This window comes from Zootoca vivipara, chromosome 1, assembly GCF_965207765.1.
Source record: "Zootoca vivipara chromosome 1, rZooViv2.hap1.1, whole genome shotgun sequence".
Classification (NCBI taxonomy): domain Eukaryota; kingdom Metazoa; phylum Chordata; class Lepidosauria; order Squamata; family Lacertidae; genus Zootoca; species Zootoca vivipara.
The window spans coordinates 44,860,483-44,876,816 of NC_142582.1; the positions used below are offsets into that span (position 1 = coordinate 44,860,483).

The 16,334-nt window shown below is 44.9% G+C and overlaps 1 protein-coding gene and 1 long non-coding RNA gene across 3 annotated transcripts in view; one reads left to right on the forward strand and one right to left on the reverse strand.

Annotated features, from left to right (window-relative positions):
* LOC148687535 (uncharacterized) lies at positions 1-2,413 on the reverse strand. The gene is made up of 2 exons (XR_015945929.1): positions 2,294-2,413; positions 1-1,060 (listed from the first exon to the last, which is right to left on the reverse strand). It is a non-coding gene; the product is annotated as an uncharacterized LOC148687535 (long non-coding RNA).
* A 40-nt stretch (positions 2,414-2,453) lies between these two features.
* Positions 2,454-16,334, forward strand: part of CLASP1 (cytoplasmic linker associated protein 1) — a 165,220-nt gene continuing 151,339 nt past the window's right edge. For both annotated transcript variants that reach the window (XM_088652464.1, XM_035128806.3), the window contains exon 1: positions 2,454-2,693. The gene's annotated coding sequence lies outside the window, so the exon portion shown is untranslated. The remainder of the gene's footprint in view (positions 2,694-16,334) is intronic.

Below are 16,334 nucleotides of genomic sequence, written 5' to 3' on the forward strand. Positions count from 1 at the left end.
TGACATCTTTATGATATGGTTTATTTACACATACAGTGGTACCTCTACTTACGAATTTAATGCGTTCCGAACACACATTCGTAAGTTGAAATTTTTTAAAAGTCGAATCCCATAGGGATGCATTGGGAGAAAAAATTCGTAAGTCGATGCAACCCTATCTAAAAATTCGTAAGTAGAAAAAATCCTATCTAAACAGCATCCAAGATGGCGGATGGAGCTCCATTCGTAAGTAGAAACATTCGTAAGTCGAGTCATTCGTAAGTAGAGGTACCACTGTACATACAACCTGAGCCTAGAGTACAGAGCATCCACATGCAAACCCCGCCCTCTACCCCGGTTTGCAAAACTGCATTCCCCACTGCAAACCTGGAACTTCCCTCCTCCTCTCAGGCATCCTTCATTGCTAACTACCCAGGGTGCAGGGTGCGGCACATAGACTTGCTGATGGCTTCTCTCTCTGTCTTTTGTTAGGTCAATGACTTGGCCATTCCAGTACAGTGGAACCTCGGTTTATGAACACCTCGGTTTATGAATTTTCGGTTTATGAACGCCGCGGACCCATCTGGAACGGATTAATTCACTTTCCATTAGTTTTAATGGGAAAGTTCGCTTCAGTTTATGAACGCTCCAGTTTATGAACAGACTTCCGGAACCAATTACACCCATGTTTCAGTTTATGAACGCTTCAGTTTAAGTACTTCGCGGACCCGTCTGGAACGGATTAATCCACTTTCCATTACTTTCAATGGAAAAGTTCGCTTCAGTTTATGAACGGTTACTCCGCGGACCGTCTGGAACGGATTAATCCACTTTCCATTACTTTCAATGGGAAAGTTCGCTTCAGTTTATGAACGCTTCAGTTTATGAACAGACTTCCGGAACCAATTGTGTTCATAAACCGAGGTACCACTGTAATTCCTCTTGATGGTTCTTTTTGATGGCTTGGAACAGAGTCAGCAGAGAGGCAGGCAGACAATGAGCAAAATGGAAGCATTTTAGGATGCCTCTCTGTGTGAGCAATCCTCTCCGTAAGTTCCAATCAGCACCGGTACCTCTTAACCTGGCAAATGATAGACAAGGGCTACCATTAAGAAATGCATTGCAACCAAATATAACCACAGCTGCCTTATTAGGTCATTTAGCTTATTGAAACATAATTTTAAACTTCAACCCATAACTGTTCTTCACTTTTGCAGAATGGTAATGGCAAACCACTGGGACCCAGGTGGTGCTGTGGTTAAACCACTGAACCTAGGGCTTGCTGATCAGAAGGTCGGCGGTTCGAATCCCTGTGACGGGGTGAGCTCCCGTTGCTTGGTCCCAGCTCCTGCCAACCTAGCAGTTCGAAAGCACGTCAAAATGCAAGTAGATAAATAGGAACCACTACAGCGGGAAGGTAAACGGCGTTTCCATGTGCTGCTCTGGTTTGCCAGAAGCGGCTTTGTCATGCTGGCCACATGACCTGGAAGCTATATGCCGGCTCCCTCGGCTAAGAATGCAAGATGAGCGCGCAACCCGAGTCGGTCACGACTGGACCTAATGGTCAGGGGTCCCTTTACCTTTAACGGCAAACCAAATACAAACAATGCATATTTTTTTTACAGTGAAGCTTCTGAGTAGACATGTATACACATTTTGTAGTTAATGTGTAAGGTGCCATAAGATTCTCACTCCCCGCCCAAATACACACACACAGAGAGAGAGGGGGGGGGAGAAAGCTTTTAAAGGCAATACCAGTTGAAATGTCTTTGAATGCAGTTTTGTCTGGAGGGCAGCCGCCCTCACTATTCCTGCAATAGGGCTACCTTATTTCCTCCTGTGCTTTAAACACTAGGTAGGACAACAGGCAGAAATTCAAGAGGTAATCAGGAATAATAACGGGGAGGGGGAAGGAAATATTACTTCCTTAGAAGCTTCCCTGTACAGTGTGTGTCTTTAGGACGCAATCCCGCCCCCACCTCTTTTCCTAATTATTTTTGAAATAATACTGCATTGCCTTCTTATGACTTTTGACCCCGGAAGGCGAGACCGGCGCGCTCAGCCTTCGTCCCCACTCCGTAACTCCGGCCCCTCTCATCCTCTTATTAATATTAATCAAGGAATGCAGCAGCCGTTTTCTGCACATACGTCATTACTAGAATACGGCTGGCCAACGCATGCGTACAACGCGCGGTGAGCTCATCGCCTCAGCTACACACTTTGCATCCCTCCGCCCCGCCCCTTCCTGTATCGGATTCACGTTACCATAGAGATGTCCCCCCCTCCCCCCGGTTCTATCTAGCCTTTGACGGACCTCTATGGCTGTTGGCGGGAGCGTCGGCCAGGGAAGAGACTCGGGCAACACATGCGTGATGGTTCCTAGAAGAGCCAGAAACGAGAGGCGCATGCTCACCGCATGCCCCTGTGTCTTGGTGTACGGCGCATGTGTAGCACCGCCCCCCTTCAGTCTTTCCTAGCGAGCGGCGAGTGCGCCTGCGCGCCGAGGTTCCATTCTTACCAAGCCCAAGCTGCAGCTTTATCGGCAACACAGGGGCGGAGAAGAGCATCAGCCATGCATTGCAGCAGCAGGAGCAGCAGCGGGGATTAGAGGCATCTGCTGCTCCCATTCGTCTGAATGCCTCTTTTAGGACGTGCAGGAGTCCAAATATCTTTGCGCCTGCCTCCAGTGTCGGCGCCACTGCCTCCGCCGCCAGGTATTCACGCCCGCCCTCCCGCCCTTGCACTGTCATGTTGCCCGGGATCTGCATGGGCAGGGGGCTTGGAGGGGGAGGGGAGAGAGGGAGAGGGCGGTGTGCGGGAGGGGAGCGAGAAGGGAGAGCATTGTCTGGAGCGATCCGTCGGCTGCAGAGCTGGGTGGATGGCCAGCGGGGATGATAAGCAAGAGGGATCCTCTGTAGGTGAAAGACTATGCCGGGGTGGGCGGGACAAAATTGCTTTGGTTTCGCATCTTGGCTCCTTTCTTTATTTCTCAGAGGTCGCGCTTTCAGTCTTCTCCGCATGTAGGATAGGGGAAAGATCTCGAGCGCCGGCACAATGGACGAGCATGATAGTTGTGAGGGTGGGGTGGGAACTCTTGTAAGAAAGTGACCTGCCAGAGGGATATCTCTCCCTGCCCTATCCTCATCTCTTTGAGATTTATATTCGAACAAAGCAAATTCGTAAGGATTAGTGCAGGGTGGGTTCATCTATATAGGCTGGGAAGGGTGGATTGGGTGACCTATGGAGGAGCCTCTGAATTTCTCCATGTGTTTGTAATCTACATTGAGAGAAAGAAAGACCAGAGAAATGCAGCTTTTGTTTTATCCCCACCTCTCCCTGTTGTGCTTAAATGTGGGATTAAGGCAAGCCTGTGCTGCCATATAAAAGGATGCATTTCTGTTTCCACCTTAGTCCTGGATATCTTTCCCCAACTGGCTCTTTGAGGATTTTTGTTTGTCTCGTTTCAGTTTCTCTCTCCAAAATGCTGTCCTATTGCTGCAGCCTTTATCTGTGCGTGCTAGGGGTGTGGATTAATAAATGTGGTGTTACCATCGATCGATAATTCCCAGTTTTATAAAAATATAAAATGAAATGAAACTTCCTGATGCCTTCAGTGGGTACAGCACAGGGGGTCAATTCTCAGAGCGTTCACCTCAAAACTTGATCATTTCATTTATGTGGTTATCAATAGTGCCCAAATGAAGATATTGCAATAAAACAATTTGCAAAAAAGTTTAGTTTGGTGTGGGGAACATGGGGATGATTGTGTCTCCTATTGGGCCTCTGGTGCTTCTATCACGGAAACTACTTCCACTGTTTTGGAGCCTTTACTTGCTTCACTTGCTATGCAACTATACCTCCCTCAGGAAGGTAGATGTTTGATCTCTCAGCTGGTGTGACTGTATATATGTAGCTTTTTATAGTTGTCAGTTTTGGCTTCCTTTTTTTGTCTACCATCATTGAGCCACAATGTTTCCGAAATAAGATCTCTTGGCTGTCTCCACTCCCCCCCATCAACTATAGTAGTGAACACTGTGTCACAACTGCACAGTACAATATACAGAAATTACATTAGCATCTGTTATATAGGCCCCTTTGGCATCCTTATGGATGAGAAAGATGGCTTCCCCTGCCATGCCATATTATGTGTGTTTTGAAATGATTTTTGTTTCAACTCTGTAAGAGAATGAGTGTTTCTTCAAAGTACCACTCGAACGATAAACACAAGAGATGCTACTGTCTTCCAATGCCATACTATTTAAGTTAATCTAAGAACATTGTGCTCCTTTTTCTCCAGTGCATATAACTCCTTATTCTTTAAAAAGAACAAACCTATGGTTCAAGGGTGTTGATGGTGGAGTTCCTCTTGAGGCTTACAGCTACCTAGTTCCACAACAGTTCTGGGTCAGCAAAGGTAGCCTGCTTCCCAGATAAAAGATAGCCACCGTTTCCCCTGCAGTTCATATGGATTGGATAGCTTATTATTGCCTTTGATCTTGTTATTGCAGAAGTATCCTATAATCATACCTACACAGCATTGAGCTCATAGGTGGAGGGCAGACCCTTCTTATTTGTCTCCTCGTAAGTGCAGGGATGGATGGGGAGCTGTAGGCCCCCACATGTTGCTGTACTACAACTCCTGTCATCCCTGACTGTTGACCATGCTGGCAGAGGCTGATGGGAGTTTGTGTCCAACAACATCTGGAGGGCTACAGGTTCCCACTCTCTGCTCTCCTGGTACCATTCCAGACACTTGTTTCCCTCCTCCCCCTCCCAGCCAGGCTTATCTGTGGGCCAGCCCTTGAAAAGAGAAGGGTGGGGGAATAACAGATGGGGTGCAAAGAGAGTTGTGGGAGTGTGAGGAGATAACTGATATGCAGGAGGAGGAGGAAACAGAAGGTTATGAATTAGGATGCAGAGAGGAGAGAGTGAGTGCATGCTAGACATGGTGCACAGAGGAGGAATCTGAGCAGCATGGGTTGTAGATAGCCCTGCAATGGAGGTGGAGAGAGAGAAGAGGTGAATAGAGAATGGGTTGTAGTGTGTCACAAATAGGTCCAGTGCTGAGGGCCTTCTGGCGGTTCCCTCGCTGCAAGAAGCCAAGTTACAGGGAACCAGGCAGAGGGCCTTCTCGGTAGTGGCACCCACCCTGTGGAACTCCCTCCTACCAGATGTCAAAGAGAACAACTACCAGACTTTTAGAGGATATCTGAAGGCAGCCTTGTTTAGGGAAGCTTTTAATGTTTGATGGATTACTGTATTTTAATATTTTGTTGGAAGCCACCCAGAGTGGCTGGGGAAGCGCAGCCAGATGGGCGGGGTATAAATAATAAATTATTATATCTGTGTGTGGGAGAGGGTGGAGAGGTTGAAGAAGCAGTGGTGGTCAGCCACCCTGCAAGAAACACCCTCTACTCCTTTCATCCATGTTAACTCGGATGGGTGAATGAGGTTGGTATACATGGGCAGGAGGAATCTGGGAGACCCAAAGAGTCTTGCATTTCCCCTCCCCAAATATTTCAGGTGTTGGGGGCCAAAATGTGAAAGAGCATAGGGAAGGGTAGATTATCTGGAATGACTTGCATCTGTAATTGCTGAAAGAAACAACAGTTTTGTCCTCCACCAAGTGGTCTGTCAGCTTTTGGAGCTGTGTGTGGGTTTAAAATCCTTTCTTGGGTTGGGCAAGGTGCTTAGTTTATAAGAAAACAACTCTGCATGTGTAAGTGTTAGCGTGACACTACTTTCCCCAGCCTGTTTAGGAGGAGCTTCACCACAATTGCACTTCCTTTTGTATTTACAGTGGACCCTCCAGATACGAACTTAATTCATCCCAGGGGTCCATACTTACCCCGAAAAATCCATATCCAGAGGCGCTGCTTCTGTGCATGTGTGCATGTGTGGCGAAACCCGGAAGTATACACTTCCGGGTTTGTCGCGTTCGTAACTCTAAATTATGTAGGCTTTAGTGTCTGGTATGTTTAAGATTGCTGCCTTAGGGGTTTGTTGTGGCAGAAGTGCTTTCCCCCTCCATCTTACTTTTCCTGCAGGAACTGAAGGTGGTAGGGTAGAGACTATTCTTCTCATGAGCACATGAAACATATGGAGTTAGACCCAGGATTCATCTAGCCCAGTGGTTCTCAATTGGTGGTCTGCGGACCCCAGGGGGTCCATTTAAACCACCCGAGGGATCCATGGCACCATTCACCTAACAAATACTATCACAGAGATATCAAAATTTACAAATGTAGGGGGTCTGCATTAGCCAATTGGGAACCATCAATCTAGCCCATTATGGTCTATCCTGGAGGTTGGGAATCTGTGACCTCCAGATGTTAGTGAACTCCAACTCCCATCAGTCCTCATCAGCATGGCTTGCCGATCAGAAGGTCGGCGGTTTGAATCCCAGCGACGGGGTGAGCTCCCGTTGCTCGGTCTCAGCTCCTGCCAACCTAGCAGTTCGAAAGCACATCAAAGTGCAAGTAGATAAATAGGTACTGCTACAGCGGGAAGGTAAACTGTGTTTCCGTGTGCTGCTCTGGTTCGCCAGAAGCGACTTTGTCATGCTGGCCACATGACCTGGAAGCTGTATGCCGGCTCCCTCGGCCAATAACACGAGATGAGCGCCGCAATCCCAGAGTCGGTCATGACTGGACCTAATAGTCAGGGGTCCCTTTACCTTTTTATAGTCCACCACCATCTGGATCTTTTGGCCACAAAGCATGTTTATCTCACCAAACTGTGGCCTGTCATCTTATTGTAGAACATGCATCTTGACCATGATCGTGAGAATTTCCACTCAAAGCCCACTTGATTTTTCAAATTTGGTTATATAGTATTATATGAGCCATAATTGCTGCAGTGTGGGACAAAGCCATGTTGAGTAAGCTGTGGGGCCGGAACTAGTGCATTTGATGATTTGAGACCTCTGAATGAATGTGTATCTTTGTGTTTCATGGAGAAGTCTGAAGGATGGAGGAAAGGCATGAGGTATGTTTACCCGAAACCCTTGGTGGGTTCAGGTGGTTCCAGCATTCCATGGCTCCTTGTTCCACATGATCTGTTTTAGTTGGGGAATATTTAATTATGTATCTTTGAGTGATATATTTGCTTGGTTATGTTCAAGTCAAGTTCTGGAATCTTTCATGAACCCTTTCTTGGCTCACAATCTGTCTCAAATATTGCCTTTTTTGTTACAGTAAACTTGATTAATTGTATTGTGATGTTAGTGTAAAAAAAGACATGTAGCAAAGGCAGCTAACAGTAATAAGCATTCTAAAACAAATTCCATTCTAGCTCATGTGGTAGAGATACTCTGGAAGAGTGATCATAGTAGGGAGACAGCTGGAAACGCCCACCTTTGAGTTGCGGTTTCAGCAGGGATTGGGAACCTATGGCCCTCCCCTCATCCCTATTCTATTAGCCATACTGACTGTAGCTAATGGGAGTTGGTTGTCCAAGAGACCTGGAGCGCCACAGATTCTCCATCCCTACTGTCAAGCATGTAAGCAAAGGTAATATGTTTTTATTTGCTATAAGTAATATTGGAACATAATCAATTTTTTAAAAATGTTACTTGTCATAGTCAACCCTTCCAGTTCCTACAGTCGTACCTTGGATACCAAACGCCTTGCGAGTTGAACGTTTTGGCTCCCGAACGCCGGAAACCCAGAAGTGAGTGTTCCGTCAATCGGAAGCTGCACCTTGGTTTCCAAGCATTATGGAAGTCAAATGGACTTCTGGAATGGATTCCGTTGGACTTCCGAGTTACCACTGTGTTAGGCTTTTCAGTGTTTCTGTACCTTTGGTTGTCATACTGGTATTTTTCCTCAGATTGACAATATTATATTGAATCCATTTGAATTTAATCTCTTTTATATAGTATACCCGGTGTCCCACTAGCATTTATCAGGTCTGATCTGTAATGGAGACATAGTTCGTAATGCGGTAGGACCATCATGCGTGAAAGAGGTCAGTGGAGGGAGGGATGGGGAATATAAGGAATGAGCTGTCCTTCCTGGGAAGGACATATATAGGATTACGATGATCTCTATAAGAGTAGCTAGCTTTCCGGTACAATCCTACACCTGTATAATCAGAAGTAAGTCCTGTTGCGTTCAGTGGGACTTACAGGTAAGTGAGCATTGCAGACTGTGTCTGTTGCAGCACAAAGAACAAAAGAATTTTATGACGACCTTTCAGGCAGGGATGAGGGGGCGGGACTGGACACCTACAAATGTTGTTGGACGTCGGCTCCCATCACCTTCTTCCAGAATGGCAAGAAGTCTGTGATGATGGGAACTGTAGTCCAGCAATATATGAAGAGCCACAGATTCCCCATTTTAGCTTTAAAGGCTAACAAATTACTGTGGGATGAAGTTTCTAAGAGAGGAGGCCTATTATTTATATTCATTGATTAATTACATTTTAAGCAGTTCGGGATAGTGTACACTGTGTTTTCCCCTCCCCGCCACTTTATCTTCATAACAGCTATCCTACAATAAGGATAAGTGTGTGCAATCCTATCCATGTCTGCTCAGAAATAAACTCTGCTGAGTTAGGGGGGAAATGTTCCTAGGTAAGTGTTCATAGGACTGCAGTCTTAAGTGAGTGATTGGGCCAAGGGGATCCACTGAGCTAAATAGGAATTTAACCCAGTTTTCTCCAATTCAGGTCTGTCATGCCGTCCACTACATCATGACGGCTCCTACTTGTCCAATGCATGAATCATAGAAGATGACACCCAAGCATGCTGCGGGTTGGGGTATCTGTTATACCAAGTGAGATTTAATTTAAAAATGAAAAGAAAGGGGTCAGTTCAGCCTCTGACGGTTCTGTGCAAAACACACACATAAACAAGATAAGCATAGCTGACTGTTCCATGGCGATTGTGATTTTGCTGATAACAGCGCAGCTAGGAAGATTGTGTTAATACTTGTATGTAGTGGTTTAACCAGCTTACTGGCATGGGTTCTAATAGATGTACTTATTAATTCTAGATGTACTTTAAAAACTTTTGCTAAAATGGATAGTGAACAATAACTTATTTATTCTCATTCTAAGGTGGGAAACTATTCCTATTTTACAAGTGGAGAAGCTGAGGCTGCAATGCTGTGCCTGCTTCCGTGGAGTGCGGTGCTTCTGCTTTTGAATAAACACATATGCCAGGGCTGGGCTACATGGGACCCTCCATATGTTGTGGACTCCCAACCCTCATCAGCACCAGCCAGCATGGCTTCCAGGTCAATTTGCACAGGAGGTGCATGGCCAATGGTCAGGGATGACAGGGGTACAACAGCACCTGGCTGGTACTATGTTGGCTACTCCTGGTATATATGGTAATATTAATATGCAAGACGCGCAGAACATCTTGTCCAAAGCCATTCAGTAAGTCCATGGGTGTCATTTTGCCTACAGAATGCTACCTGAGGTGTGATTGGACCCTGGCCTGGTGCAGTCAGCTTCTCCCTAGCTGTATATCCCATTGAGGGTGAAAGGCAACATAGCGAACCTTCAAATTTGTACAGTATTTGAAATGAAATGTGGGAACACTGTGCACCAGCTCAAGGCCCTAGGGGTAGCACCCTGGTGTGTATAGTCTCCCTCTTCTAAATCTTTTACCCTGTCCATTGTTTTGTGCTACTTTTCAACAACGAAGGAAACTATTGGTTCATTACAGCAGAAATTGAGCAGACACTGAAACGCCTGGGTCTTTCTCCCAGGTAAGTGTGCATAGGAATTTGGCTGCAGTCCTGTGTACACTTAGCTGGACGTAAGACCCATTGAACTCAGCTCTACTTGTGCATAGATTGCTATGAGCTTGTAGTGTACATAAATATAGTGTAGTTCAGGTGAATGGTTTTAGAGCTGGGGCACAAAAAACAAGGCCTCTTTATACTCCAGGCTGCCTAAATAGGGCTTGACTGGGAATCACACAAAAACGATAAGAGGACAAGAACTCAGGCCACTGTAATAATAAGGTCCTTTTTGTGATACAAATGATTCATCAAAATCATTTGTACCTTATTCAAAGGATCTTATTATTACAGTGGCCTGAGTTCTTGTCCTCATCGTTTTTGTGTAAATAGGGCTTGAGACATAGATGAAACGGTTGAACATGAAAGCATATAGCTCAAATGCAGTGGACCAAAATAGACCTTTTTTTTTTGCAAACTGACCAGTAATACACTTTGAAAATGTGAGACAGTGAAGCAAAATTAGAGCAGTGATGAGTAAGTAACCCAGAGCAAACGGAAACGATTGTATGGAACAATCCTGGCCTGACTGTAGTGGCTGCCAGTTAATTTCCGGGCCAAAGTGCTGCTAATGACCTGTAAAGCCTTACATGGGTCAGGACCTCATTGCCTTAAGGACCGCCTCTCCCCATATGAACTGACCCAGACCCTGTGCTTGTCATCCAAGGCCCTTCTCTGTGCCCCCCTTCCTCAAGCAGTTTAGAGGGTGACAACACAAGAATGGGCCTTTTCTGTGGTGGCTCCCTGTCTGTGGAACACTCTCCCTAGAGAGGCTCACCTGGCGCCATCATTACATGTCTTTAGGCGAAAACATTTCTCTTTACCCAGGCCTTTGGCCATTAAATAACCAATGGCCTGTTAAATGTGTGTGCGGCAGTGGGGCTGCTATTATGATTATTTTACTATTATGTGTAGTATTATGCTGTGCTTTCGGTTGCTGTTTTTTTGAAATTTGCTCTATAAATTATGTTCTTAACATGTCCAAGCAGCAGGGGTGTGCTGGGTGTGCTTGCCCTAGGCCTTGGAGGGCAAAGCTGGTCAAGGGGGGACTGCCAGGGTCTTGCTGGACTTACACTGGCATGCCAAGAACAAGCCAGTGGGCCTCAGACAAACTCTGCACAGGTTCTTAATGTTGAACACAGCCCTGAGATCTTTGGGTAGAGGGTGGTATATGAATTGAATGAATGAATGAATGAATGAATAAATAAATAACAACAATAACAATTGTATGAAACAACATGCTTGTTTGTGGGGTTGATAGCAGATTCTTTTGGTATAGAAATATCAAAAAGATCAACATTTTAAATGGTTATCTAGATGGACAGAATAATCACCTGTTCAAAGGAAGGCTAGGTATATTTCAGCCCTTTGTCCATGCATTTAATGGTGAAGAATAGTAGCCTGGAGTCTTTCTCTCCTGTTCAGTGTTCCAGTCAGGTTCTTATGTGTTCATCTATCACACTGCTATCTAAGGGTCTGCTTCGTTGCCTAGCACTTTTACGGTGTTGGGGGGTATTTGTCTGTCTAGCAGACTAATATATGGACAGCCTGCAAAGCCATCTTTTAAACCTCTTAAATCTGCTGTTTACAAGGGAGTGATTGTCCAGTGGGGAGATTACCCAGAAAGTTGCTAACTAATTCTCATTTTTTAAAGTGGCAGAACCTTTGAGGCCTGCTTATAAGGCTTTGACAAATTTGTGATAACCACAGTGCGGCCAGAGCTTATTTTTGTTTGTGACATTACTTAACGTGTATGGAGTACCGGGACCTCTTCTTTTTTCTGCTGCCCAGGGTAGTACTGATGCCTAATATTTTAGTAGAAAAAGCACTGGGTACAACTTTTGAACAATTAAGTTAGCCGAGCCCAGCATGGATCTTAGTATTCTGTGTTATAATTGATCAATCTCTTTTTAAATTGTCATAAAGTATCACTGGTTATTTGCTCAAGTGTGCACAAATAATACAGGGTGGCTGGTTAAGTCTTAGGAAGCCAGGAAGCTTGCCTGGAAAATGCTTGAGCCGTTTAAGTCCTGGAGAAGTCAGTTTTGATAGCCCTGCCTAAAGGGTTCCCTGAACTCTTGAAGTAGTCTGCAGACATGTTTATAGGGATGTGTATCTCAAGCAAGTGTTGCACTTGTAGTAGAATCGTACCTTGGTTGGCAAACGCCTTGCGACTTGGAACGTGTTGGCTCCCATATGCTGCAAATCCGGAAGTGAGTGTTCCAGTTTGCAAACGTTCTTTGGAACCCGAACGTCTGACATGGCTTCCACGACTTCCGATTGGCAGCAGGAGCTTCCTGCAGCCAATCGGAAGCTGCGTCTTGGTTTTGAACGTTTTGGAAGTTGAATGGACTTCCAGAATGGATTCTGTTTGACTTCCGAGGTACCACTGTAATGGATTAGCTGATGTAGACTTCAAATTGGGAATAAGGGCAGCCCTTCGAGGAGAATGTATAGACCATCTCAAGGATCATGGGTTCACCAACCCTGCAATAAACGACGGCAAATCAGAGACAGAGTAACAAGAACAAAACCCAAAACTATGTGACTTGTGATCTCAAGTTTAGCAATTCATATGAAGCAATATGAATTAGAACCAGACAAATAACTTGGCCTCCCCGCCCCCCTACAGAAAGGTCTATTGCAATTAAAACAATATTTCTCCATTTTCCATTGGCCCCTATTGTTCTCTCCTCAGCTCCACTACTTCCTGACCTGCAGAAGAGAGGCATGTTGAAGTTGGGCACCTGTGTGCAATGTAAAATGGTACAGATCCCCCCCATTAACTTCAGACACATGTCTAGGTTTTTCTTCCCAGCCATTTGATTTAAGCAAGAGACTGTGTGCTCCAGTGGGCAGAGTTCAGGACACAGGAGTCAGGTTCCAGTATCTGACAAAGAGCCTGTCTATCAACTTTGCCTTCCCACTAATGTTGGCATCTGACCAGCCAGATAATAGCCATATGTAGTTTTAATAGCAAAACAGAGAAAGTTATGATAACTCATGGCGAACTCTTAAGCCAGTGTTTCTCAAACTTGGGTCCTTGGTTGTTGTTGGACTACAACTCCCATCATCCTAGCTAGCAGGACCAGTGGTCAGGGATGAAGGGAGTTGTGTTCCAAGGACCCAAGTTTGAGGAACATGTCCTAAGCATTTGTGGCATATATTATTGCCACAGTCCATTAAAAAAAAAGACTCAGGCAGCTAACCAGGATTTCACAGATTTTGGTTATGAACTCTTCCAAAGCAAAGTGCAATAACAGGGACAAGCCCCATGTCTCTTCTCCCAAGCTCCAAGTTAGGAAAATGGGTTCATCCCTGTCATGTTCATTGTCACACTCACCAGGCAGGGCAAGGATGCTTCTGACAGAGTCTATAGCAAACCAATCTGCAGACTCTCCATCCCTAGCACAGACTGCAACCAAGTATGCAGACAAGACATTCTTGACTTCATGGAAAATTTAACAACATCTGATGGAAGCCAACTAACAACACTTGATGGGCCAGCTGGCTAGCATTGAAATCCTGCTTCCTGCTGTTGCAGCAGGAACAACAACTGGTTACATCATGGAACTGTCATGAAGACCACAAAGAACGTTGCAAACCTAGCTGGCAGAATTCAAGTTTTGTCTGAACTTGGTAACAGGAAGTTCAATACACTGTACAACAAATAATCTGTAACGGGGATGGCCAACTTTTTCCGGCATAAGTGCCACATTCAGTCTTAGCCAACCCTCCGGGAGCTACTTGGTGGATGTGGCCAAAAGCAGGTGTGGCCACTTCACATTCATGCCAATCAGTTAGGAAGGTGGGCTACTTGCCCCCTCTCTCCATCCCAATTTGCAGGAATGAGGCCATTTGCAGTCCTATTAGGGTGGTAGGTTGAGAGGTTTGAACCTCTCTGCCTACCCCAGCACCATGCCTACTTTTTAAATTCTATTTTTGCTGCCACTGCCCAAAATTTGTGGGGTTACCAATTTTGCTTTAGGCACACCCCACTCACTCCCAGCACACACACACCCCCAGACACCAGCATGTGTGTGCTCACCCCAGATGGCGATAGGAGACACTATATCCCTGGGAAAGGGCAAGCCTTCTTCTTCTTCTTGGAAAATAAATTATTTGTACCTTAATGCTATGCAGAGAGTTTTAAAACTGCCTCTTGCTACAAAACATTTGCATTTTAAATAGATATCAAATGTCACAATTGTTCCTCTGCAACATTCTCCACTTTAATTATAGCGGAGTACTGCAGTTATTTTGGCAGATTATGAAACAAGCCCAAACAAAGTGAATTAAGTAGAACCTCAGGTGGGTCTTCAAATGTATGCCTTGCCTGCTATGATTACTTCTTTATTTTTCTTTAAAACTCAGAAGTTTCAAGGAAAGCTTTGTCCATAAGCTTTGCTTTCTAGAAAGCTTCCCAAGACAGATCTGTGGCCTTCCAAATAACACATCTGGACAACTCTGCTTTTCTGCTCAACAAAGCCATTTCATTGATGTTTCCCATAGGTATTTTCTCTTCCCATAAACTCAACACAACATCTTTGCCCTTGTTTACTGTCTGACACAGTAGCACACTCACATGTAACACTAAACTATGCTTTAACACTATGTGCACAAGTTAGAACTACCGTACCTCAAATGAAGGCTTAGTCTTGTGCACTCTCTCATCCCTGCCACTGCTCAGCCAGGAAGATTCAACCAGCAATAATGTCAATTTTCAAATAATATCAGCTTGTCACTGTTGTACGAACCAGAGATTGTGGCCTAAAATAAAATAAACCAACCAACTTCATAAACCATGGTTTGAAGTTGGCTTCTTTCAAATGTAACAACTCTGGTAGATCAGACCAAAGGCCCCTCTAATACAGCATCCTGTTCCACAGTGGTAAACCTATGGGGGCCCCACAAGCAGGACATGAGTGCAACATAACGCCCTCCCATCAGATGTCAAGGAAATAAAAAACTATCTGATTTTCAGAAGACATCTGAAAGCAGCCCTGTTTAGGGAAGTTTTTAATGTTTGGTGGTTTGTTGTGCTTTTAATTCTGTTGGGAGCTGTCCAGAGTGGCTGGGGAAACCTAGCCAGATGGGCAGGGTATAAATAAAAAATTATTATTATCATTACAGTGGTACCTGTGGTTAAGAATTTAATTTGTTCTGGAGGTCTGTTCTTAACCTGAACGCATGAGCTTGAGGCTCCCACAGGCCCATTCCCACCCCATGGTTTTCAAGCCTACAACTATTCATTATAAATGCAGAATTTTACAACCTGTGTGGATTTATTCAGCTAAGCAAATCTGCATAAGGAAGGTGCATGGCGTTTAGCAACATAATTGAATTTTTACAAAATGAGACCTATTGGAGGAGCATACCTTATGCACAAGGAATGAGCGACTTGAAATAGCTCCATGCATGGTAATTACTTCCTAGTGTCACATCTGCAGTAGTGCCTAAATCTGTAACATATATCCGACACCTAATTATCTGCACCATAGATTAGCATGAACAAGTGGAACTAAGTATTACCATGCTGCAAACGATATTGGGTGGAGCTCAGCAGAGACAAATTTTCATAGTTCACATTGCCACCCCCACCCAAAAAAGGCTGTATGTGTGAAAATTAGTTTTTAATTTAAGCCACAACTTCGTCTTGAATTATTTGATGTGGTACCAAAATAATAAAGTAGCTGAGAACAAGGAAAGCAGAGTTTCCCTCATTATTCAGTAACCATAGCCTATCCCCACATATGTAGAAAACAGGAGGCAATCCGGAGCTCCTGTATCTCTGGGTTGTCGTTTTTTAGAAACTAAACAACGCCTGAAAAATCCAGAGCAACCATCTTCTCAAGACACACAGAGAGAAAACCAAGGTTACAGCCTGGAAATTCCCAGAGAGGCTTGAGATAGCAATGGCACCTGGCAGTTTTTCAAAACAATCCTCCGAGGGCTGCTGGAAGATCACATTTTGCAGAGTATATGAGCAATATCCAAGCAAGCCATGCTCAGATTAGGTCTACTGAAATCAGCAGGCTTACTCCAAAGCATGACTTACTTGCATATCAATTAATATTTAAAGAAGGAGAAAAAGTGGCCAGAGAAATCAACTAACAATAATGCTGCCATTCAGGGAATGTCTTTTGATCCGATGGCAGGCCTACTGTTAGCATATTTCTCCCATTTTACATTTTGCTTTGTTATACTCTGTGTAGTTCTGCGTGCATCATCTCTTTGCTAAGAATTTGTTTTTTAAAGCAGCAAAGTTCCACTGAATAAAGAGGAGGCCTGATGGAAACTGCAGACAACAGGGGGCCTGGGAGTTGGGAGTGCGGCAACAACCGTAGGGCCGCAGGTTCTCCACCCTTGTCCTACAGTGTTCCTTCCAGAGGGGGGAGCTGTGTTGGTTGGCCTGCTGTTGGCAAAACAGCAAGTGGGGCCTCTTAAGGCTGGTATGGTGGTTCCCAGTTGGCCATCCACAGACCCCAGGGTGTACCATTCACACAACTAAAACTACCATAGAGATACCAACAATTTCAAAAGTAGGGGGTCCATAGCTTGGCTTTTACAAAACAGGGGGCCCACAGTACTTGGCTAATTAGG